Source organism: Lactuca serriola, chromosome 1 (genome assembly GCF_051521515.1).
Source record: "Lactuca serriola cultivar US96UC23 chromosome 1, Lser_US96UC23_V15, whole genome shotgun sequence".
NCBI lineage: Eukaryota > Viridiplantae > Streptophyta > Magnoliopsida > Asterales > Asteraceae > Lactuca > Lactuca serriola.
The window spans coordinates 130305446-130327520 of NC_136408.1; the positions used below are offsets into that span (position 1 = coordinate 130305446).

Consider the following 22075-nt stretch of genomic DNA (forward strand, 5'->3'; position numbering starts at 1 on the left):
TTTGATTCTAGTGGGGGAGAATTGTAACATCCCAATTCCCAGGTATTATATATATATATATATATATATATATATATATATATATATATATATATATATATATATATATCTTTTTTGAGCTAATTGAGCAACTCGACGAGTTGAATGCCCCAACTTGTCTAGTAGAGAGGGACTTGGTCGTGTGGGTTTTTCGACCAACTCAACGAGTTGGTGTTGTGTGAAGAAACCCTAATTTTTTGGGTTTGTGTCCTATTTAAAGGACCTTTGGTCCTCATTTGCTCCACCCTTGTCACCTTAGCGTGCTTTTAGAAACCCTAGACCAATTCCACTCGTTCAGTGTGAGAGATTGAGAGAGAGAGAGAGAGAGAGAGAAAGAGGCTAATTTGAGTGTTTTGTACATCTTTGGAAGGAGATTTTGAGGGGTCTAATTAGTGGTTTGATCAAGGCTTTCTATGAAATAGGTTCTTTTGAGTCAATTTATAGCTTGTGGTAGTTTATATATAGTTTATGGCCCGACAATGAGTTTACGGTCGTAAGCCTGTTTACGGTCGTAAACCCAAGGTCGGCCCTGATCCAGTATATATAGAGGTGTGTTAGGTCTTTTGTCAGTTGTTGATGCCTCAAAGTTCACGGCGGTTGTAACCACAAGTTGTACCAGACGTTATTCCTAGTAGAAAACCGTGTGCAAGCTTGTTTATTCTCATTTCTACTTTTTCTTTATTGCTAACTGATTGTGTTTGCTATTTGATCACTAGTAAGATCCGTTTCAGGACCTTACAATTGGTATCAGAGCAAACCAGTGTCAAAAGCACTCTACAATCGATTTTGAACTGTGTTCTTATTTGTTTGCGATTGAAGTTGGTTTTTGCTTCGAAAGGGTTTCAAGCTTCATTCAAAACTACGTTTTCCTCAAGTTTCTGGGAGATTACGGCTTTAGCTTACGGCCGTAAGCCTAGATTACGTCTGCAAACTCCCATCAGTTCTTGATCCGTGAACTTAGTTCTTGGGCCGTGAATAAGGATTTCTCATCAACCGAAAAGTAAAATTCTTGGACCGTGAACTTAGACCGGAAACACCTTACGACCGTAAACTCTAGACTGTGAACAAAGTTTATGGCCGCAAACTCCTCTCTGACCGTGAACATAGTTTTTCGGTCGCAAACCTAATTTGACTATGAACTTGTGTTTGACAAGAAACTTCATTTATTCTTAAATAATTTAATTTCTATTTAATATTAGTTGGACTCTGTAATGGGCACAACCACTCGAATTCCTAGACTCCTGTCCGCGGCAGGTTTCCCAGAATGGAAGTATAGGATTGAAAAGTACATCAAGATGAAGGACTTCAAAATCTGGAGAAGCATCATAAAGATCCAATCAGAATAACCACCACTGTTGCGGGGCAAGTAGTTGACAAAAAGATTGAAAATTACACAGATGAAGTCATCGAGAAGGTTAAAGAGCAAGAAAAGGCTTTGGCCACTCTGACCATGGCTCTATCTCCGGACATTGCTCAAGGTTTTAGGGAATACACATCTGCTAAGGCTTTGCGGGAAGTCCTAATCGAAGTTTATGAAGGGAATGAAGATATGAAGGAGAGTCGCCAAGATATGTTGCGACAACGGTTCAATATGTTCAACTACGTTCCTGGAGAAACTCTTGAAGCACAGCTGCAGCGGTTCACATCTCTAACCACTGAGATGATTGTAGCCGGGATCTTTTACACAAGGTCTGAGATAAAAAAATAAGCTACTAAATGCTCTCCCAAAGTCTTGGGACATGAATGTGGCTGTTATAAAGAAGACTAAAGATCTAAGCCGGCTCTCTCTTGCTGAAGTGATGGCAGTCATCAAGGTCTATGATATTGATGACAAGCAGCGGGAGATAAATCATGTGAACTCATACTCAGCTGCAACTCTTGGGATCTCTTCTAACAATGCTCTTTCATCTCTCACTTTTCCTTCTGCAGGTCAACCCTTTGCTGCTCAGCAAGCTCAGATTCAATCCTTTACCACTCCATCAGCTTCTTCTCTTCCTGTTCATCAGCCATGCCTCCTTCTCAGAATTAATCATTCGTGGCTGCTGAAGTTGCTTCTTCCTCCAATGTGGCTACCTCATCAAAGGGAAAGGAGGGTGATGAAAATCTCATTCTTGCTACAGGGATTGTGAACTGCTACAATGCACTTGTGGCTGGAGATCTTCCACCCCAATTGTCATTTTCCAATCTCGATCAGATTCACCCGGAAGACGTGGAAGAGATGGATATCACATGGCAAATTGCCATGGCAGTTTTCAAGGCGAAACAGTTTGCTAAAAAGACCGGAAAGAACAAGTGGGGGATGAGTTCTGTCAAGAAAGTTGGGTTCAACAAGGGAAAGTTGTGTTGCTTTAACTGCCACGAGCCAGGGCATTTTGCTCGTGATTGTCCGCAGCCAGATAGAAGATTGAATAATGACAGGACTATGGTTCCAGTTGGAAACAATCGAAGCGGTGCTCAGGTCAACAGCGAGAAGGCCATGGTTGCGCAATCGTTTGATTGGTAGGATCAGATGCATGCCCTTAACATCTCAGGACCTGAAAATTCCCATTTGGCTTAGGTTGGTGATGATTCTCTAGCAGAGATTGTTGCAGCTGAAGATCAAATGATGGAGTTGCAGTTTGAGTTGATGGTATCTTCTTCTCATAAACTAAATAAAAACGAGGTAAGTCTACCCTCATGCTCTCAAGCTTGTATTGATTTTCTTAAAATTCTTCATGAGCAAATTGAGACTTTAAGTAGAGAAGTAAAGAACCTCACAATTCTTCTTGAACTTAATGACTTACTCAAAACGGAAGTAGAGGACCTTAGGTATGAAGGTTATCAACTTAAAAAAGGTTAACAACCTCTTAAGGCCCACTTAGAATCTAAAATAAAGGACACTAGGAGACTTTAGGAAGACTATAGTAATAAATGCGAAAATTATGACTACATAATGAAACAGAACGCTGAACTAGTGGCTGAAATTGAATCACTAAAGGGCAAATTTGAAACTGCTGATTTTGATTTTAGAAAATATGATGTATCGAGTGAGGTAGTTGCCAATATGATAGACCACTACACAGAATTTAAACGAAATGAGTCAAAGGGTCTAGGGTATAATCAAGTGCCTCCTCCATTCAATCATTGATAGCAACTTCAACCCTTGTCCAAAGAAGAGATTGCCAATGAATCATTCATGGTTTATGGCAAGCCATCTGGTTTTGTTTCGGGAGGATTTACTAATGTTGAAAGTACTAACATATCTACTTCTCCTGCAGATCAATCCTTGAATTAGTCAAAGCACGAAGTTGAAGGATCTGTTTCAAAAAATAAAACTGAGTCTGAACCTGAAGTTTTAGTTTTAAATAAAGACAATAATTTTTCTGATGTTGCAAGTGACAATGTTTTTTGTGATGTTTCTATATCTTCTGATACTGCTTTGAATGGTTTTAAAGTGTCTGATACTATTTTGAATAATGTGCTTGGCATTTCTAATGTTTCTAATGATAATGTTGAAAAACCACCAGTTTCACAAGCTTCACCATCTAATGTACCCTCACTTGTCTCACAACCTAGTTCTTGTTCTTGTTCCTGTGAGAGAAGCAGGTGTGTTAGTATGGAAAACAAATCTGATCAATGTAGCACAAGTTATAACAATAACAAACAACTTTGTTTCAATTGTGGTATTGGTGGTCAAATAGCTAGGAATTGTCCAAATCATATGTTTGTACATTTTGAATCACCAAGAGGAGAGAACGAATTCAGACTAAGGTCTTTAACTAGAAAGTCCTCTAGAAATAGTTCTCGGAATAATGATTGGAAGGATGATCGGAGTAGTAAACGGGATGTTTTTCAAAAACATAAAAAGGTTTTTCATAACAAAGTCTCAAGCAGTTTGCCGAAACCGGGCATCGCCAAGCCAAAGTCAGTTTCGTCAAGAAGCAGCAGTGGGTCTTCAACCAATTCTGGTAGAAAACCCAAGTGCTTCAAGCAAACCGATAAACATCCGATTTCAAAACCACCCGGGACTGTTAGAAAAACTAATTATCAATGGTTGCCCAAATTAGCTTCCAATCCATCATCGGTGTCCTCTGAAAATTCATTAAATGATAGATCTGAAAAGGCATCGGGACAATCCAAGAAAATAATGACCTGGGTTCCCAAATCTAAATAAACCTGCACCTTTTGTAGGGACAATTGCGGGGGAATGTCGTCAGACCTTGGTTCGTCGACAGCGTCTTCTCTCGGCATATGACGGGAGATATCACCCAACTACACAACAATCAATCCTTTAATAGGGGATATATCTCCTTTACGGGAGGAGAAGGTTGCAAAATCACTCAAAAAAGAACCGTGACAAATGGGGTGTTAAGCTTCAAGAATGTCAACTTTGCTCCCGAATTAAAGCATAGTTTGTTGAGTGTGTCTCAGATATGTGACACAGGCTATTCTACACATTTCACCAAAAAGGAATGTATGATTCTCAAGCCAGGCTTTGTCATCCTAGAAAAGTGGATTCTTGTGAAATCTAAAAAGGGATGGGAATGCTTACAGCATAGATATGAATAGAAATCTTCCAGAACAAGTTACGTGCCTCTTTTCAAAGATCTTCGAACAAAATGCTATGCTATGGCACCGAAGACTCGGTCATGCTAACGCCAAGAACTTGAATCGTCTTGCAAATAATGAGATGGTCCGTGGTTTTCTTGTCAAGGACTTTATCACGTTTGAGAAGTGTGTGTCATATGCACAAGGCAAGCATCATAGAAAACCACACCAGCCAAAATAGGTCAACTCAATTAGTCAGGTGCTTCAATTGCTACATATGGATCTGTTTGGACCAGTAAACGTTCTCAGCATTAACATAAATTCCAATTGTCTGGTTGTTATTGATGATTTCTCTCGTTTTACATGGGTTTGCTTTCTATCCAACCAAGCTGGATCTAATTAAGAAATTCATTGTATTGATCGAGAACGAAACTAACAACCGGGTGAAGGCGCTTCCTACCAACAACGGAACAGAGTTCAAGAACTTTGTACTCGATCATTTTTGCGCAGAAAAGGGTATTATGCATCAATACAACTCCGCTCACACACCCATACAAAATGGTGGTGCTGAGAGGAGAACAGAACATTAAAAGACTCTGCAAGGACAATGATGTGTGACTCCAAACTACCAGCTTTCTTTTGGGCCGATGCGATAAACACTGCTTGCTACGTTCAGAATCGCATGTTGATCAACAAAAGCTCAAATGAAAACCCCGTACGAGATTCTATATGGTCACAAGCCTTCGGTCAGTCATTTTCGTGTATTTGGCTGCCCTTGCACCCTTCTTCACTTAGAGACCAACCCGAAGTTTAATGCCAAAGCCAATGATTGTTACTACGTAGGGTATGCTACTCGTACTGCTTATAGGGTCTATAATAAGAAGACAAAGCAAGTTGTAGAATCTTATGACGTGCACTTGTTGGAAGAAAATGAGACGGATGCTCGAGTAGGTCCGGATTAGCTGTTGGATTACACATCTCTGTTTAAATCCATAAATGTGTCTTCAGGTAGCTCGTCTGGATCTGTCTCTGGTTCGACGAATGTTTCTGCAGACGAAGAAGAAGAAGTTGTCTACAGACCTCCAATGGTATCCTCTTCACAACCTGAGGGGGAGACTCCTGCTTCGCCTGAGGGGGAGTCCTTCGCTTCACCTGAGGGGGAGTCATCTGTACACCCTGGCAGTCTGAAATCTCCAGTTCAGAATGATACTCCTGATGCTGAAACAACACCACTCACTCCTATAGAAAGAGAGTTCATGTCCAAAGATACTTCCGCTGCTACCTCAACTTTTATGGAGCTACTCTGTCCTGAAGACTTTTCAAATGAGTTTGTGGTAGAGTCGTCTGCCGTAGCTTAATCAACAAATGAGGGAGGTGTCAATATTCACAATCTTCCTGTCTCGCTTAATGATATCAGTCAGGAAATACCCTCAAGGATTCAACATGATCATCCGATCGACAAGATCATTGGTCAGTTGGGCGATGGCGTTAAAACCAAAAGTTAGAGTGGAGATGTCAATACATGTCTTCACTCTTGCTTTATCTCTCAGATAGAGCCCAATAATGTCAAAATGGCTTTCAATGAGCCCAGCTGGGTAGATGCAATGCATGAAGAATTACATCAATTCGAGAAACTCGGGGTTTGGAAGTTGGTTGAGTTGCCAAAGGGCAAAAAGTCTCTTGACACACATTGGGTCTATCGAAACAAGCAGGATGATTCTGGGGTTATAGTGCGGAATAAAGCTAGATTAGTGGTTCGTAGGTTTCGAAAGTCGAGGGTCTTGACTACATTAAAGTTTATGCTCCTGTAGCTCGCTTGGAGGCTATTCGTATGTTCCTTGCATGTGTTTCTTACATGAACTTCATCGTTTATCAGATGGACGTCAAGACTGCCTTCTTGTATGGCAAGGTGAAGGAAGAAATCTATGTTGATCAACCCCCTGGGTTCGTTGACTCAAAGTTTCTTAATCATGTCTACAAGTTGGACAAGGCATTGTATGGGTTACATCAAGCTCCTCGAGCATGGTATGCGACTCTAACAAAGCATTTGCTCGAGCATGGTTATTCTCGTGGCACAATCAATCAAACTTTGTTCATCAAGCATGTCGGTAATGATCAGATTCTAGTTCAAATCTTTGTTGACGACATTATCTTTGGGTCAACCAGTCTGCAACTTTGCAAGGAATTCGAAGGTGTTATGAAAAAGAGGTTTGAAATGAGTTTTTTGGGGGAAATGACCATGTTTTTGGGGCTTCAGATCAAACAAAATTCAACCGGAATCCTGCGACATCAAGCCAAGTATGTGGAGGATATTCTTGAGAAATTCGGGTTTCACGACGCCAAATCTGCATCGACGCCAATGGCTGAAAGACCTCTTGTGACTCCAGATCCTGATGGCGAATCCATAGATCAGACACAGTATAGATTAATGATCGGATCGCTGATGTATCTTACTGCAAGCCGACCTGACATCATGTTTGCATTTTGTTAATGCGCACGTTATCAGGCTAATCCTAAACTATCACATCTTATTGTTGTCAAAAGAATTTTTCGGTATATCAAAGGTAGCCCAAAATTGGGTCTTTCGTATCCGAAGAATTCTGAATTTGATTTATATCCTTTTGCTGATAGTAATTATGAGGCTGTGAACTTGACAAGAAATCTACTTCAGGAGGGTGTCAATATCTTGGTGACAGACTACTGTCGTGGCAGTGCAAGAAGCAAGACACTGTCTCAACCTCAACAGCGGAGGTGGAATATGTTGATGCATCTGCCTGTTGCTCTCAAGTTATCTGGATCCAACATCAGCTGTTGGACTACAGTTTGAATTACTTAGAAACCCCCATTTATTGTGATAATGAAGCCGCAATTCAAATTGTTAAAAATCCAGTCCAACATTCTAAAACCAAGCACATCGATATTAAAATTCATTTCATCAGAGACTGTTATGAACGTTCGCTAATCCGGCTGGAACAAGTTCCCACTGCTAATAATGTGGCGGATCTGTTCACTAAGCCTCTTAACAAAGCTCATTTTGATGTGCTTGTCGGATTTCGGAAAATGATTCGTTTTGAGGATTAAGTTTTTCTGTTTTTATTTTTCTTAATTTTTAAATTTGTTTTTGTCTCTGTAGGTAGGTTTATTTAAATTTGCGCATTTTATTTTCTTTTACTTTTATTCTCACCCATGCAGAAATTTAGGGGGAGAAATAATAAAAAATCCAAAAACAATAAAAAAATCCAGAAATTTAAAAATATTGTTGATAGTCTTGATTGTAGGTGTTGTGACAGGAAATGGAATTAGCAAGTGATAACGGGCAATCTGAATCTGCGTAACGTACCTAAGTTGAATTATCAACGCTCTGTGCTCGATGCGCTGGTAGGCACGAAAGATTTTAAATGGACTTGACTAGGAAGAGTTAAAACTAAAGTAATTCAAGGACTTGACAAACATTGACCTAGTTAGATCCATTTAGCCTCACAATACGATGCTCGGATAGGTTGAGCAGAGAGATATACATGGGAATCTACTGGTCACACTAAAGAACCCGTATCTAGAACTGTGGATTCACTTTTCCTTGATGTGCAGATTCTGTCCTTAATTCCAGTCTTGATGGAGTGACTGGGGAATTCCGATAAACTAGGTCTGTAGAAGGTTATTTTCTTTCTCTCTGTCCGTTAGTCATATGTTTCCTCCTCTGCGTGATCGAGAGATCCGATCTGGACTGTAACATATGCAACTCTGTCTCTCTGCATCTTCTCTCTATGCGATTCTTTCTATTTGTTGTCCATATATTGTCTCCTTTGTGTGACTCAAAATCCGACCTGTTACACAGTATATGCGCCGTTCTCTTCTCAATCCCTCTAAAAACCTGAGTTAGTTATATGTTTTATCCTTTGCGTGATTGGAAGAGATCCGACCTGGATGTACAGTATATGCATTCTAAATCTATTTTCTCTTTTAATAATTGTCTGCTCACCCGGTGTAAGGAGTATTCTGGAAGTCCTTGATGGCTGGGGCATATAAGGAAACGGGAAACACGTTCTAGTACACCTAAAAATTAAACACATACAGATTGTCTGTATATCTCGCTGCTTAATTTAGCTGGACAACAGTATCCCTGGTTGTCGTCAGCCAAATGGTCGCTATGAAATTTACTTAAGTACAAGGGCTAAAAATGTCATGTTATTGGTAAATTGTCCAAAATCATGTCACAAATGTTTTCGTGTTTAAGTGAACGACAATACTGACGATCGATCAGGCGAAGACGTGAAAATAAGGTACCGACAAATGGAATAGGGTTGTCCAACAGCTTTGATCCCATCGTTACAAATTTATTCCTAGTAACTAATTTTTAAGTTGTATATTTTATTTGGCGTTATTTCTATTTAGCTTTATTTTTATTTTTATTTTTATTTTTATTTTTATTTTTAGTTAATTAACTGTTAAAATCTAAAAATTATTTTAATTTTAAATTTTGCAGAATTAATTTTATTTTATTTTATTTTTAATTTTAGTTTTAATATTAATCTTCAAAAAGATTTGTTTTTAATTTTTTTGAAAAATATTGGACTGTGTTGGACTCTGTCTTATACTGTGTGGACATCAGGTAAAGGGAATCTAGGTATAAAAGGGGTTTACAGTCGCAATCCTTCTCCTTTTTCTGATTTCGGCCGCAAACTCTCCCACCCTCTCTCTTTCTCTCTCTCTCTTCGAAAAAAAATTCTAGATTTTTACGAAATTACTCCGATAGCTTTGAAGGTATCGTGTTTTCGACCATGAATATGCATCTGTTTCGGTGATTAACCGAGTTTTGAGCTTGAAATCGACGAAAAACGATGTGTCAGAGTTTACGGCCCAAGCTTACGGTCGTAAAGAGTTTGCGAACGTAAACTTTGTTTCCGGCCATTAGCATACAGCCACGAGTTTACGGCCGTAAATCCTCATTGACCGCAAACTACGACTTTGACCTAAAATTTAATTTTAATAAATTATTAATTCATTTTGGGGTCAAAATTAAATCATTTAAATTCTTAAATGCTTATTTCTTTCTTTTGTCTTACTTGGTATGTTTTAGTGCAGACAAAATGGCAGCTTTGAAATTTGCAGATATGCACAACCTGGCGATGGTTCTTGCTAACCCTCCGGTGGCTCATCAGGATTTTAAATCAATGATTCACGGATTGCGAGAATGCTGCTTGGCCTCTACTATTACAATGAACACTGCTGTCTATCAAAAAATCATTCGTGAGTTCTGGCAGACTACCAAAATGAAAAGGGACGATAATGGAGCTGTCACTATGGATGCGATCGTTCAGGGATGCAAGATTGTCATCGATGAGACCTTTGTGAGAGAGACTCTGCTGATCAATAACCTTCTGACCTTTCCCATAGAGATTGGTATTGATGATGCTCAGAAAATATTAAGGAAAATGGGGTACAAGGGTGATACTCCACCGACAATGAAGAAAATTTTTGCCACCCTGTTGGAGATTTCTAGCCCACGTGTTCATGAGCTGCATCTCTAGCAGAAGGTCTGGTGCTGATGAGATATCCTTAAGAAACACTGGCGCTATTGTTTCTCTTGCCGCGTGGACCGGTTTCAATTTTTCTAGGTTTATCTTGGACGAGTTTGTGGTCAACATTAATGCCACTACTCGGGACATTTTCCTAATGTACCCTTGGTTCGTTCAGCTCTTCATCAATAAGAAATTTCCCAACTTGGTAAAGGATGGAGAAACACTCGATATGAAGAATTTGGGCCCTCACACCATTGGACTCATTAACTAAAACCGCAAGGGGAAGGTAGTTTTTCAGGGGTTGTATACATTGGTCAAGTTCGGACAATTTGCCAAACCGAACAAAGCTACAGATTCACATGGATCTTCAGACAAAATTTCATCGGAGCACACCTCGTCAGAGAGGGTAATTTCGGAAGGAGACATGATCATGGTGTCAGATAACGAAGGGGAAGAGACAACTGAGCCTAATGTATCCGTTGCGGAGGAACATGGTCTGCAATCTGTGCAAGTGGAAGGTGATTACAATAAAGGGTCGTCAAAGAAACCAAATGAAGATCAGCCATATGAAGACCTTGATCTAACAGGTTTTGATAAGGATGAGATTCCAATTAGTTTTTGAACCAATGATGATGTTTTGTCGAATGTCAGTCTCGACTCTGTGCTCGATAATATCAGTGATGTTGCACGCCCAGCAACAGAGATAAGGGATCCAGAAGACGTTCTGGAATCAACACCCTTTAATGTAAAAAAAAAGTGGCTGACTCTACAACTCCAATGGCGTCGGTGTTAGGGATTCATCCCCTTGACTCTGTCTCACCTACTATTGAACCACTTCAGGGTGATGATACAGCTGACCAGACTATGCAACCTCCGTCTAAAAGAAGAAGACGTGATCCTAGTGTTGAGTCTTTTAATTTTGAATTGCCTCATGATGTGCCGATTACGTCAACTACTACACCTGCTATCGTATCAACAGAACCGTTACATAGAGGTCCTAGCACAAATTTTGAAGTTGGTGGCTCCTCTGTGCCACCCGGATTCTCTCCTCCAAGGATTGATCTTGAAGATGCATCTGTGCGATTAGCTATGGATCTCTCTCAGCATGTAAATGTAGATATTCCTTCTCGTGGTAAAGGAATTTCTTTTGAAGAAGGTCATCAAGGAATAGATAAGCCGACAGTTGTTGAGCTGCAAAAGAAGATCAATATTCTGGATCAGAAAAACATTGAGCTTGATATTCAAGTTAATGAACTGTTGAATGAAAATGCTAAACTAAAATCTCAAGTGTCTGATCTTCAGGATGACAGAGCAATCAAGTCCAAGCAAATCTATGAGCTCCAAGATCATTTCAATCTTTTGACCTCCAGCTATTTTAATCTCAAGAAGAAGCTAGAAGAAGATTTTGGTGATAAGTATAAGACATCTGCAGATGAGCATAGAATCAATCTTCACTCTCAAGCTCATCTTATTTCCATGCCAACTGCTAAGACTCCTCGAATTGTAAATCGTTTTCAAGAAGAGCCTGCTCATGCTCCACATATTTCAGAGATCATTCGAGATAAACAAGAGAAGGCTGCCAAGAAGGGACAAATCTTATTCAAGAGGAGTTCCGACAAGAGTGCACCACGAAATCAATCCACAATATCTGTCACGGATCTTGAAGCTGTAAGGTTTAGAGACTCGTATGGTGATTGATCATGAATCATATCTTGAGGTTTTCATGATCCCCTAAAACTGTGGATTGTTCACAGAAAAAGCGGCAATACGGAGCTCTACAAGGATTGTCATGATTTCAACTCTTGGACCAGGGTGGATCTTTCTGAGTTATCTCAATCTCTGTTCTCAAACCCAACAGATAATCAACAAGCAACTAACTTCAAGCACTTTTTGGAAGATCAAGTAAAGAAGGGTTTTCCGGCTATAAAGACTGCTGAATCTGTGATAATGGATCGTCCTGACATGAGGTGAGTCTTCTCACTATACTTTACCTTGAGTAGGTAACCAGAGTTATGTGACAGAGTATTTGTATGCTATGTGTTGTACTGCATTATTTCTATGTGATTTATGTTGTGCATGTTTACAGAGTTAGAACCGGAAGGTTCCCAGAGTTAGAACCAGAAGGTTCACAGAGTTAGAACCAGAGGGTTCATAGAGTAGGGTCCACGGACCCACAGAGTTATAGCCTCAAGTGGCTAATATGTGTATGTGTGGTATTTTGGGGAACTCACTAAGCTTCGTGCTTACAGTGTTTTGTGTTATGTGTTTCAGGTTTCTCTCAGGATCACGGGACGACACTGGCTCGATTGTACACACCAGAGAAAGAGTCATGTTTGGAGGATCCTGGTTTATTATGCAAGTGAAAATGGAGTTATGTTTTGTAATTCGATTATGAATGAGATTTTAAGCAAAGTGTTTTTAAGAATTAAACGATTATTTTTAAATGAAAAATTGTTTTGAAATTTTCGGTTTTACAAATTTACTTCTAAAGTTTTATAAATTTCATATTGATCTTCTTCTTACATAATTTTCATTTTCAACTATAATATATATAACCTAGTAGGTGTTCGGCAAAAAGATTCGATGTAAGAGGAATATAATAGTGAAAATTTGAAAATCTTAAAAATAAATCAAGTTAGGGATCGAAGTTTAGTAACATTATAATGAATATATATCAAACAAAACAACTTATTATGATGGGTGTGGTACCTAAATTTATATACATTTAAGGGTATATTCAGTTTTCTTTTATATATATATATATATATATATATATATATATATATATATATATATATATATATATATATATGTTTTACGAACTCGTATTTTTCTACGAAAGTGGCTTATAGTTGGTTGTATAGAATTGAATTCGTTTTAAAAAAGAAAATCTCGAAAAAATTGTTTAGATATGTCGGTTATTTTTTGTGTGAACTTTTGTATTATTTTGAATATTTAATGATTTGGAAGTCCTCGTGCATTATCAGAGTATTAAAAGACTTGCGAGGGAAATACCCACTTGGTGAGTATTAAAAGACTTGCGGGGGAAATACCCGATTGGTTTATAACAACCATTTGATTAATAATATATATGATTTTGTTTTCCTTTTGTATTGTTTTTGATTTTTAATAACATGAAAGTCGTTTTATATTATACGAATTATATTATACGAATTTTAAAAGACTTGGAAGTCGTATATTATCTAGGAGTAGTAAATGGCTTGGTGGAAATATCCACTTGGTTGATAACAACCACTTCATTTATAATATATATGTAATTTGTATGTTGATCAAAAATAACCGAAAACAAAAAACTGACAAAATTGAAATCAAAACAATATATATATATATATATATATATATATATATATATATATATATATATATATATATATATATATATATATATATATATGAGATTTTATTATCTTTATCAATTATTTTCTTTCTGGAATATTTTTTTGAACATCTTTTAATAGAGTGATACTGAATAGAAAACATCGAAGAACTTGTTCGATCCTAAATACAACCGCTTTTGTTCAAAAAATATAATTGAATATTTATTGTTCGCGTATAACAATAAAAAAAAAAAAACAGTAATCATGAAAATCAAGTGATACCGAGCAAAAATGTTAAATAATAGCTCAAAAAATCTTTTGAATATGCATATTTCATATATGAAAATAAATATAAAAAAACTCTATAATCATGAAAAACGAGAGATATCAAGCCAAAAAAAACGTTCAATAATAGTTCAAGAAAACTTTGCATAGGTAGATTTTGTGAAGGACAACACAAAAAACCTCAAATACCATGAAAATCGACTCATATCGGTCGAAAAAAGATTCAATAATACTTCGAAAACATTTGAATATGCATATTTTGTGTACAACAGAAGAAAAAACCTCAATTATTATTAAAATGATACACAACGGTACGCACACAATTGTAGCACCTATCTAATATTTTTACCGCCCTCGTAATTTTATAAAGTTTAATGTTTGTATCCAAACTTTTAGTTATTTATAAAATTGTCAGCTTGTAAAAACTAAATGTTAAACTTTCGCTATCATGTTATTAAATTGATAATCTTTCTAATTTAACTCTCTCTCTCTCTCTCTCTCTCTCTCTCTCTCTCTCTCTCTCTCTCTCTCTCTCTCTCTCTCTCTCTCTCTCTCTCTCTCTCTCTCTCTCTCTCTCTCTCTCTCTCTCTCTATATATATATATATATATATATATATATATATATATATATATATATATTGAAAAGTACAATAAAAAACCATTATTAATTAAGAACCAACGAACAAATACAAAACGTCGAAATTTAAAACGATCAATGACATAATGAAGGGTTGTAGATTTTTACAATAGATGCACATGCACCATATTATAACAAACTCATTTTTTTTTTTCGTTTAAAATTTTTTTAGGCCATCTTTATATCGAAAAAAATATTCGAGTATACCGTTGTTCACGATTTTTCGTCCTATTTCCAAAGAGATCTATTATGATATATAAAAAAGATTTTTTTTTTCGAAAAAAATCCACTTCATCTTTTTTTGAGTCTACAGTATTCGAGTTTTTTTTTTTTTTTTTTTTTTTTTGTTGTTGTTGTTTATTAATAGAGTACAAAAAGTTAATGTTTTTGGTATTTTATAAAAATAAACTTATATATTGAAAAAACTAACAAAATGAAGAGGGTTTTTTTGGAAAAAAAGGTTCGTTTTTTTGTATATCAATATGGATCTGTATGCAAAGAGGACGAAAAATCGAGAACAACGGTATATTCGATTTTTGTTGATAAAAAATGTGTCCTAAAAAAATTTTAAATGAAAAGAAGAGGTGGTTCTTTGGTAACGAGGTGAATTTTTTGGTATAATTCGGTGTTTGTGCGTCTAATATAAAAGTGTACATTGATGAAGAACAGATGATGTTGATGAAGAAGATATGATCTTGAAGAAGAACACATGAACGATCCAGATGAATGAACAACAAATGATGTTGATGAAGAACGAATGAACGATTCAGAAAAACATCGTGTCGTTAATGACTTAATCTAAATGTGTTTTACATATATAAAAATGATTGGCTGTGAATGATTCCCCCATTCTCAACCTTTTATTTTTTGCTTACTTGAACTTGTCTCTCTCTCTCTCTCTCTCTCTCTCTCTCTCTCTATATATATATATATATATATATATATATATATATATATATATATATATATATATATATATATATATATATATATATATATATATCATATTTCAAGGGAATTCAAGTTTTAATCGGCCAAATATTAAATCATATATATATATATATATATATATATATATATATATATATATATGCTTATGTTATTATATTGTAACTAATTATTGTGTCGATGTAAGAAGGATTGTAGGTCAATCATTTTAATTATTTTAAAAAAGTGATTAATACATAATATAAAAATAAAGATAATTAAAAAATTTCATCTAATTTCATTGTAAAGGTATTTTAGTCAATTAACATAAATTATTTTTTTTTTTTGGAGATTTTAAGGAATAATTAATTCTCTAAACTTTCAAAATCTGATGTATTGGATAATATATATATATATATATATATATATATATATATATATATATATATATATATATATATATATATATATATATATATACTAGCCGTTTACCCGCGAAAAGCGGCGGACGGCGGATAGTTTGTTTCGACAATTAATTTCTTTTCGGTAGATAATGATTCATTTCAATTCAACGATTAGTCTGATTTAAGAAACATGTGAAATTAAAAATAAGACAAAATGTATTGTCAAATATCACTACGCATGAGTCTCAATTCAACATTTTTTTGCGAAAAATGTATTCTTTAATATATTTGTTGCTTTTTTTTAGTATGTTGGATAGATGTTTTCATATGTTAAATCCATTATTTCGAAAATAGATCATTTATGTTTCATGATAACATATTTGATTCCAAAGAACATAAAATACATTATAAATACTAATCACCATTTAAATATAAATAATTGTATGACATTTTGAATTTGAGTTGTTATTTCAAACTAAACATTGTAACCAATGAATCCATGCTGTATTTCAAAGTACGTTTCTAGTAGGTGTGTTCACACGCAAAGCGTAAAGAAGCAGCGGTGAAAATGTTATTTTCGAAAATGAATTCCTTTCGACGAATAGTTAATGTCAAGACATGTCGTATTCATACGTACAACCCATGCATTGGCTTGCAAATCCATTGTCGCTTAGGTTTGCGAGTCCAACGTCAATTTTCTTTCTTTTGCTCGAAACCGCATAGTGGAACGGAATATAAGTGGTTTATGGTTTTGGAATAAGGGTTGAAACGAATAGTTACCTTTTGACGATTAGTTTCTTTCGAAAATTAGTTTCCATATTTAGTAAAAGTATGCAATGCACAAGGAAACAGAAATATTCTTCTTTTATGTGAGAAACTATTTCACTTATATAAACTATTCATATTTTGGATCCATTTATATTTAATTAAAGTTTTCGATTTGGTGACTCATTTATTTAAACTAATATCCCATTTGAACACTAACCCATTGATGTGCTTAAAGTTTGTTGACTTAAACAGTATCTCATAAAAACCCACATCTAAACTTATTCTTTGAAATTTGAAAGCTTTAATATAACCATAACCATCAAATAATAATAAAAATAAAACCACTTTTAAGATATGTATAATCTTAAATAGTAAGGAGTTCAAATGCATGATTCATTCATGATTAGATCAAGGGTTAAAAGACTTTCTAATCTTTATTTTTAAGTAAGAATAAACATAAAGAGACTAAAATCAAACAAAGATAAAAAAATAATGTATAAAACATAAACCCATAAAACATCTAATCTATAAACATAAAAGAGTCGATATCTCTAACCAAAGGATACAACATAATGATAATTAGAAAGAATGGATACAAAAATCAGTTATTACCATATCAACCTCCAAGTACACGATGAGCTACAAAGAATATTCTGCCATTTTGCCCTTTACTCCCATTGCATTTTGTTTTAATATTGATCAAATAAAGACCATTTTACTCTTTCCTTTCATTTGCACTTGGAGTTATTAGTATACCAACATTACTCCTTTTCTTTTTATAATTTTTGAAAATGCAATTTTCCCTAATTCTCAAGTCATACGAGTAAAAAAGATGGGTATAAATAAAAGGTATGAGGTTATCTCAACAAACCACATCTATTTTTAATTTTTCTTCCTTTTTGACTTGCAACCTCCAACTTTAGTGCCTATTTGGAGAAAAATGAAGAAGCACCAAGAATTAGTTAACAGACTATCAAAGGAAGCACATAAAATTACCATTTTCATCATTTACCCCAGCCATAGGAATCACAAAAAAACATGGCAAGCAGTTACAGAGACTACATGGTAGTGTTGCTCGCATGAGACAGGGAAATGATCCTTATTCTCTGAATTTAAAGTAGAACCGTGAAGACAATAATGGAATTATGCTGAGATGTTGGTCCAATCAAGTGGTGGTGGGGGTGGGGGGGGGGCTTTTAATAAATAGTCATGATCATCATTAGTTTCTCAACTGCAAAATTTGATGATGGTGACATTAAGGACCTAATAATGAAACAGTAATCATGAGTCAGCCAAATACAATGCATCGGAATATGAAAAAAAAAACCCCACAACAATGACAAAAAAGCTCAAAAACCAAAAACATTTAAATAAAATTCTAGTTACAAACAGGAAGAACAAAAAAACATTTTTACATAAAGCAATAAATTATCTCTGTCATAGCACCTGCATATTTTTTCTTTAACCAACCACACACTTATAGGAAAAGAAGAGCTAAAAAAACTAATTAATACTTGACATGAAATAATAATATAATGCACCTATAAGTATCCTAAGTACAGTTGTCGGCTTGTCACCTCACACTTGTTATTGGAGCAATGTGCACACACAACATTATATAAGCACAAAAACGGCCACAGAAAGTACTTGAACATTTTATACAATTATAGCATTTTACTTCAAAACTTTTTCATATTAACAAAAAGAAATGCTCTTTATATTTAAATATCATTACTATGATTGGGTAGGTTTTCAAAGTACAATGCTATAATATGCTAAATTTTTAAAAATCAAAAGTACAATGTACATTGCGAAGCCCTGAAACATGATAAGTGCATGATGAAATGTTAATTACCTAAAATAACATTACTCGTGGAGGAAAAAATCAAGATTACATGTGGTAATGAACAAATCCATGGGATCTATAAAGCCTTTTGCAAAATCATTTGTTTATCACTTGTCTTCTCTGCAAACAAATAATTCAATTAGCAAAATACTTTTAACTTCTTTACCTATAGATGAAAGTAGAATTCTTGTGAGAACAAAAAGATGTAAAAAATCTATATGTCCCTCAAATATGTGAAGACTATTGCAACCTTTTTTCCTTTCCAAATAATTAAGACTTTTCATTAATAACCACGTAACAAAATCTGAAACCAACAACAACCATTACTCAGAATAAAAAACCACAGGTAAATCAAAATTAAGAATTAGGAAGAAAATAAAATCGAAATAAAAACTAAACCACAAGATAAAAAAAAGTCACCAGAACCCCATCCTTTCATGATCTCCGTGGCAAACTTCACTCTTTTTTCATCACCTGTGGTTGGACATTGGGGAAGTTAAATAATATTTAATATGCAAGTAATGTTGTTAAAACCAAAAGTTTTTAAGTTAAATTACATAGATTAACAACATACCTGAGATTAAGTTCCCAATACTACCTAAATAATAAATATCCCCGCTCGGGAATTTCATCGAACACTTGGTGCTCATCTAAAAACCAAGGAAAAAGTCAAAAAAAAAATTGAATCGCAAATAAGAAAAGTAATGGAAGGAATCATGATTGGTCCATTCCATTCCATTAGACAAAACATACATGCTTTTTTTCATTCCAACGAAATAAACCATCTAATCCCTTCTCTGATTCAATCACCCCAAATGTTAGGTGGATAATCAAGAAACACACATGAAACTAATCCTATCTTCTCTCTTATCACATCTACAACTTTTTGATGATCAAATTAATATTCGTAAGATCCTTAGCAGTTTGTAATCCCAACCAAAACATTCCCTGAGCAGTTTGTTAATCCCAATCAAAAAATTACTTCTTAATGCTTGATTTCCACAAAACCACCTGAATAAAACATTAAACCCCCATTATTATCTAATTAGTCTCGGAAAGAGAATGAAATCCAATTTAAAACTTGAGATTTTAAACTTAAAACGACAATTTGAGAAACCAAAACAATTAGGGTTAGGGTTAAGCTTACTAACCCCGAGAAGTGAGTCGATGATTTCAGAGTTTGGTGTTTTGGTTCAAAATACCTTTATGTTAAACGCACCTTTTGATTCCTTTCGACCTTGATAAGATTTTGGGCATTACTTTTCACAATATTTGTTGCTCTTTGTCTTTGTGGCCTCCGAGGTAGGGATGATCTCTACATATAAGGGTTTTTGTTTGAAGGTTTTTAAAGTCAGAGAGACATGGCAGAAGAAAGCAAGGAATGAGATTAAATTAGAGTTACCTACACCTTTTGATTCCTTTCGACCTTGATAAGATTTTGAGCATTAATTTTCACAATATTTGTTGCTCTTCGTCTTTGTGGCCTCCGAGGTAGGGATGATCTCTACATATAAGGGTTTTTGTTTGAAGGTTTTTAAAGTCGGAGAGACAGGGGAGAAGAAAGCAAGGAATGAGATTAAATTAGAGTTACCTATTCACTTATCTGGTGGTGCGATGTTGGTTTCTGCTTAGGTGATGTGGTGGTCCAATCACACGGTGGTGGTGCGCACGATGTAAGTGAGGGGTCCGTTTGTACGTTGCTGGTTTGGTGGTGGCAGGTGTAAACGGAGGTGTAGTGAGTGGTCTTAGGTTTTTTTACTGAGAGATAAAGAAAAATCGTTTAGTAGAAAGAGAAAAGGGATATTTTCAACGAAGGAGAAGAAGAAAAAATATAGGGGAAGGTGGGCCAAAAACTGAAGATTTTTGCCGGGATCTTAGGCTTCTTCACAACTCATCATCAGCGACTAAAGAACCGGTCAAACTTGTGATAGAAAAGAAGTATATATGCATTGGTTAATTGTATTTCATTCTTTATGTTTTGTACGATTTAAAAAATATTATTATTTTATTGATGACTACTTGTATTATTAGCTTAATCATTTGAACGTCTTAAAAAAATATTATTATTATATTAAATCTATTTATAGAAATAGTGAGATTTCTTTTATAAGATAGTAAGATATATATATATATATATATATATATATATATATATATATATATATATATATATATATATATATATATTATATTCGGACATTCTAAAAGAATTTGTTTATGATTATCTTGAAAAAACATTACATTCTTACAAAATAGTATAAACATATATTATCAAGTTAATAATTTTTAATGAATACGAATTTTTTATGAAATGAATTGTAATATCTTAAAATCAATAATTACATTCATTCTTAACAAATAAAAATATGAACATATATAAATGACATTCATTCTGAAAGAATATAAGTAATAATGGTTGACACAAGTGACCGTTTAGTTCAAGGTTTTGTAAGTGGGAGTTCAGAGAAACTCCTGACAGCTAGTCGACGTTTTCTTGTTATGCATAGCAGGTTTGTGGATGGACGTCGACTGAGAGTGAAGTAGATCCTCGCTTCTTGTTCTTGAATAATGCAGATTTGATTCAGGACATTGGGATTGAGATGATTGGGTAGTGATGACACCCGGGGTGGTAACCATCATTGGTTAGAAGTGTTGTGAGATTGCGATGGATCGTAGCATTCATCTGTTTGAGGTAGACTATTATAGGTAGTGGATATGAGCGTAAAGAGGTAATCAGTTTGTGCCATGGCCACGCCAGTCAGGATTGTCACAGAGTATTTCTCCGTTATCTGTTGAGGACCATTGGGGTCCAAGGTGGTGTTAGGTCTGTGTAACCCTAGATGGGTGGGAACCGTGGGAAAGGCCGCTCCATGGTATAGTTTGGGTGCGACCGATGGGCAAGGCCCTTTTGTTTATAGTAACAGATGTGGGACCTAGTAGAGACCGTTGGGTCAAGGTATTGGATTCTGGATTTTTTCAGGATTCAGTGAGTGGTTAGTCTGTATGATGTAGAAGGGTGTACAGGCTAGATAGCCTTGTTATTTGGACTCTTGGGAACCTGATAGTTAGACCAGGTGCAAGACTGGTAGTATCAGCATGGGTTGTCATTATCAGAAGGTTTTGGGTAAAATACAATTGCAGATCTATGGATCTCGGATTACAAGTTGAGTATTGGGTCTGATGTTTAGATAAGATCTAAAGTCGGGTAACACGAGTGTTTTGTGCAGGATTTTCATTTCCATGGGTTGAGGATCGGGGTATGTATGTATCGAGGGTATCGATAGAAGGGTTTAAGGGTAACGAATGGATTCAGTTATGATGATAGATCAAGCTCCGGTGTTGTGACTTGGAATGGTTCTATTGGTAAAGGACATCAAGATATGTCGAGGCGGTACTCTTGGTTTAGAACTGTTGGTTCCCATTTTGTCGATTGGATCGGTGCGGAAGATATTACTAAGAAGATAATTGTAAGAACATGATGAACAATATATGTGAGTAAAACTATAATGAATAGATAGACAGATACAGAGTAATACAATAACACATATGGGTTGGGAGAGATAAATCTCCCTTGGTGGGAAAGATCCCACCATACTCTCTCTAATCTACAAGTCTACATAAAAATGACCATCACCTCCACTTTATATACTAGTGGAGGGAATATGCTTTTCATACAAGGGAATATTCTAACCTAATAAGCACTCAACATTGTAGAGCATTTTCATGCTACAACAATCTCCCCGTAAATGCTAGAAAATGGTGAGGGTAAAGCAGTGATAAAAGG

At 35.5% G+C, this 22075-nt stretch overlaps 1 long non-coding RNA gene across 7 annotated transcripts; it reads right to left on the bottom strand.

Moving 5' to 3' along the window:
• Positions 1-16908: 16908 nt before the first annotated feature.
• On the bottom strand, positions 16909-20064 carry LOC145098675 (uncharacterized). 7 transcript variants are annotated; one of them, XR_013704582.1, is made up of 4 exons: positions 18866-20064; positions 18712-18765; positions 18542-18595; positions 16909-18411 (listed from the first exon to the last, which is right to left on the bottom strand). It is a non-coding gene; the product is annotated as an uncharacterized LOC145098675 (long non-coding RNA). The 7 variants fall into 7 exon arrangements; XR_013704576.1 differs by having other exon boundaries at positions 16909-18765; positions 18866-19606; positions 19700-20064; XR_013704577.1 differs by having other exon boundaries at positions 16909-18765; positions 18866-19302; positions 19494-20064.
• Between the last annotated feature and the right edge of the window lie 2011 nt (positions 20065-22075).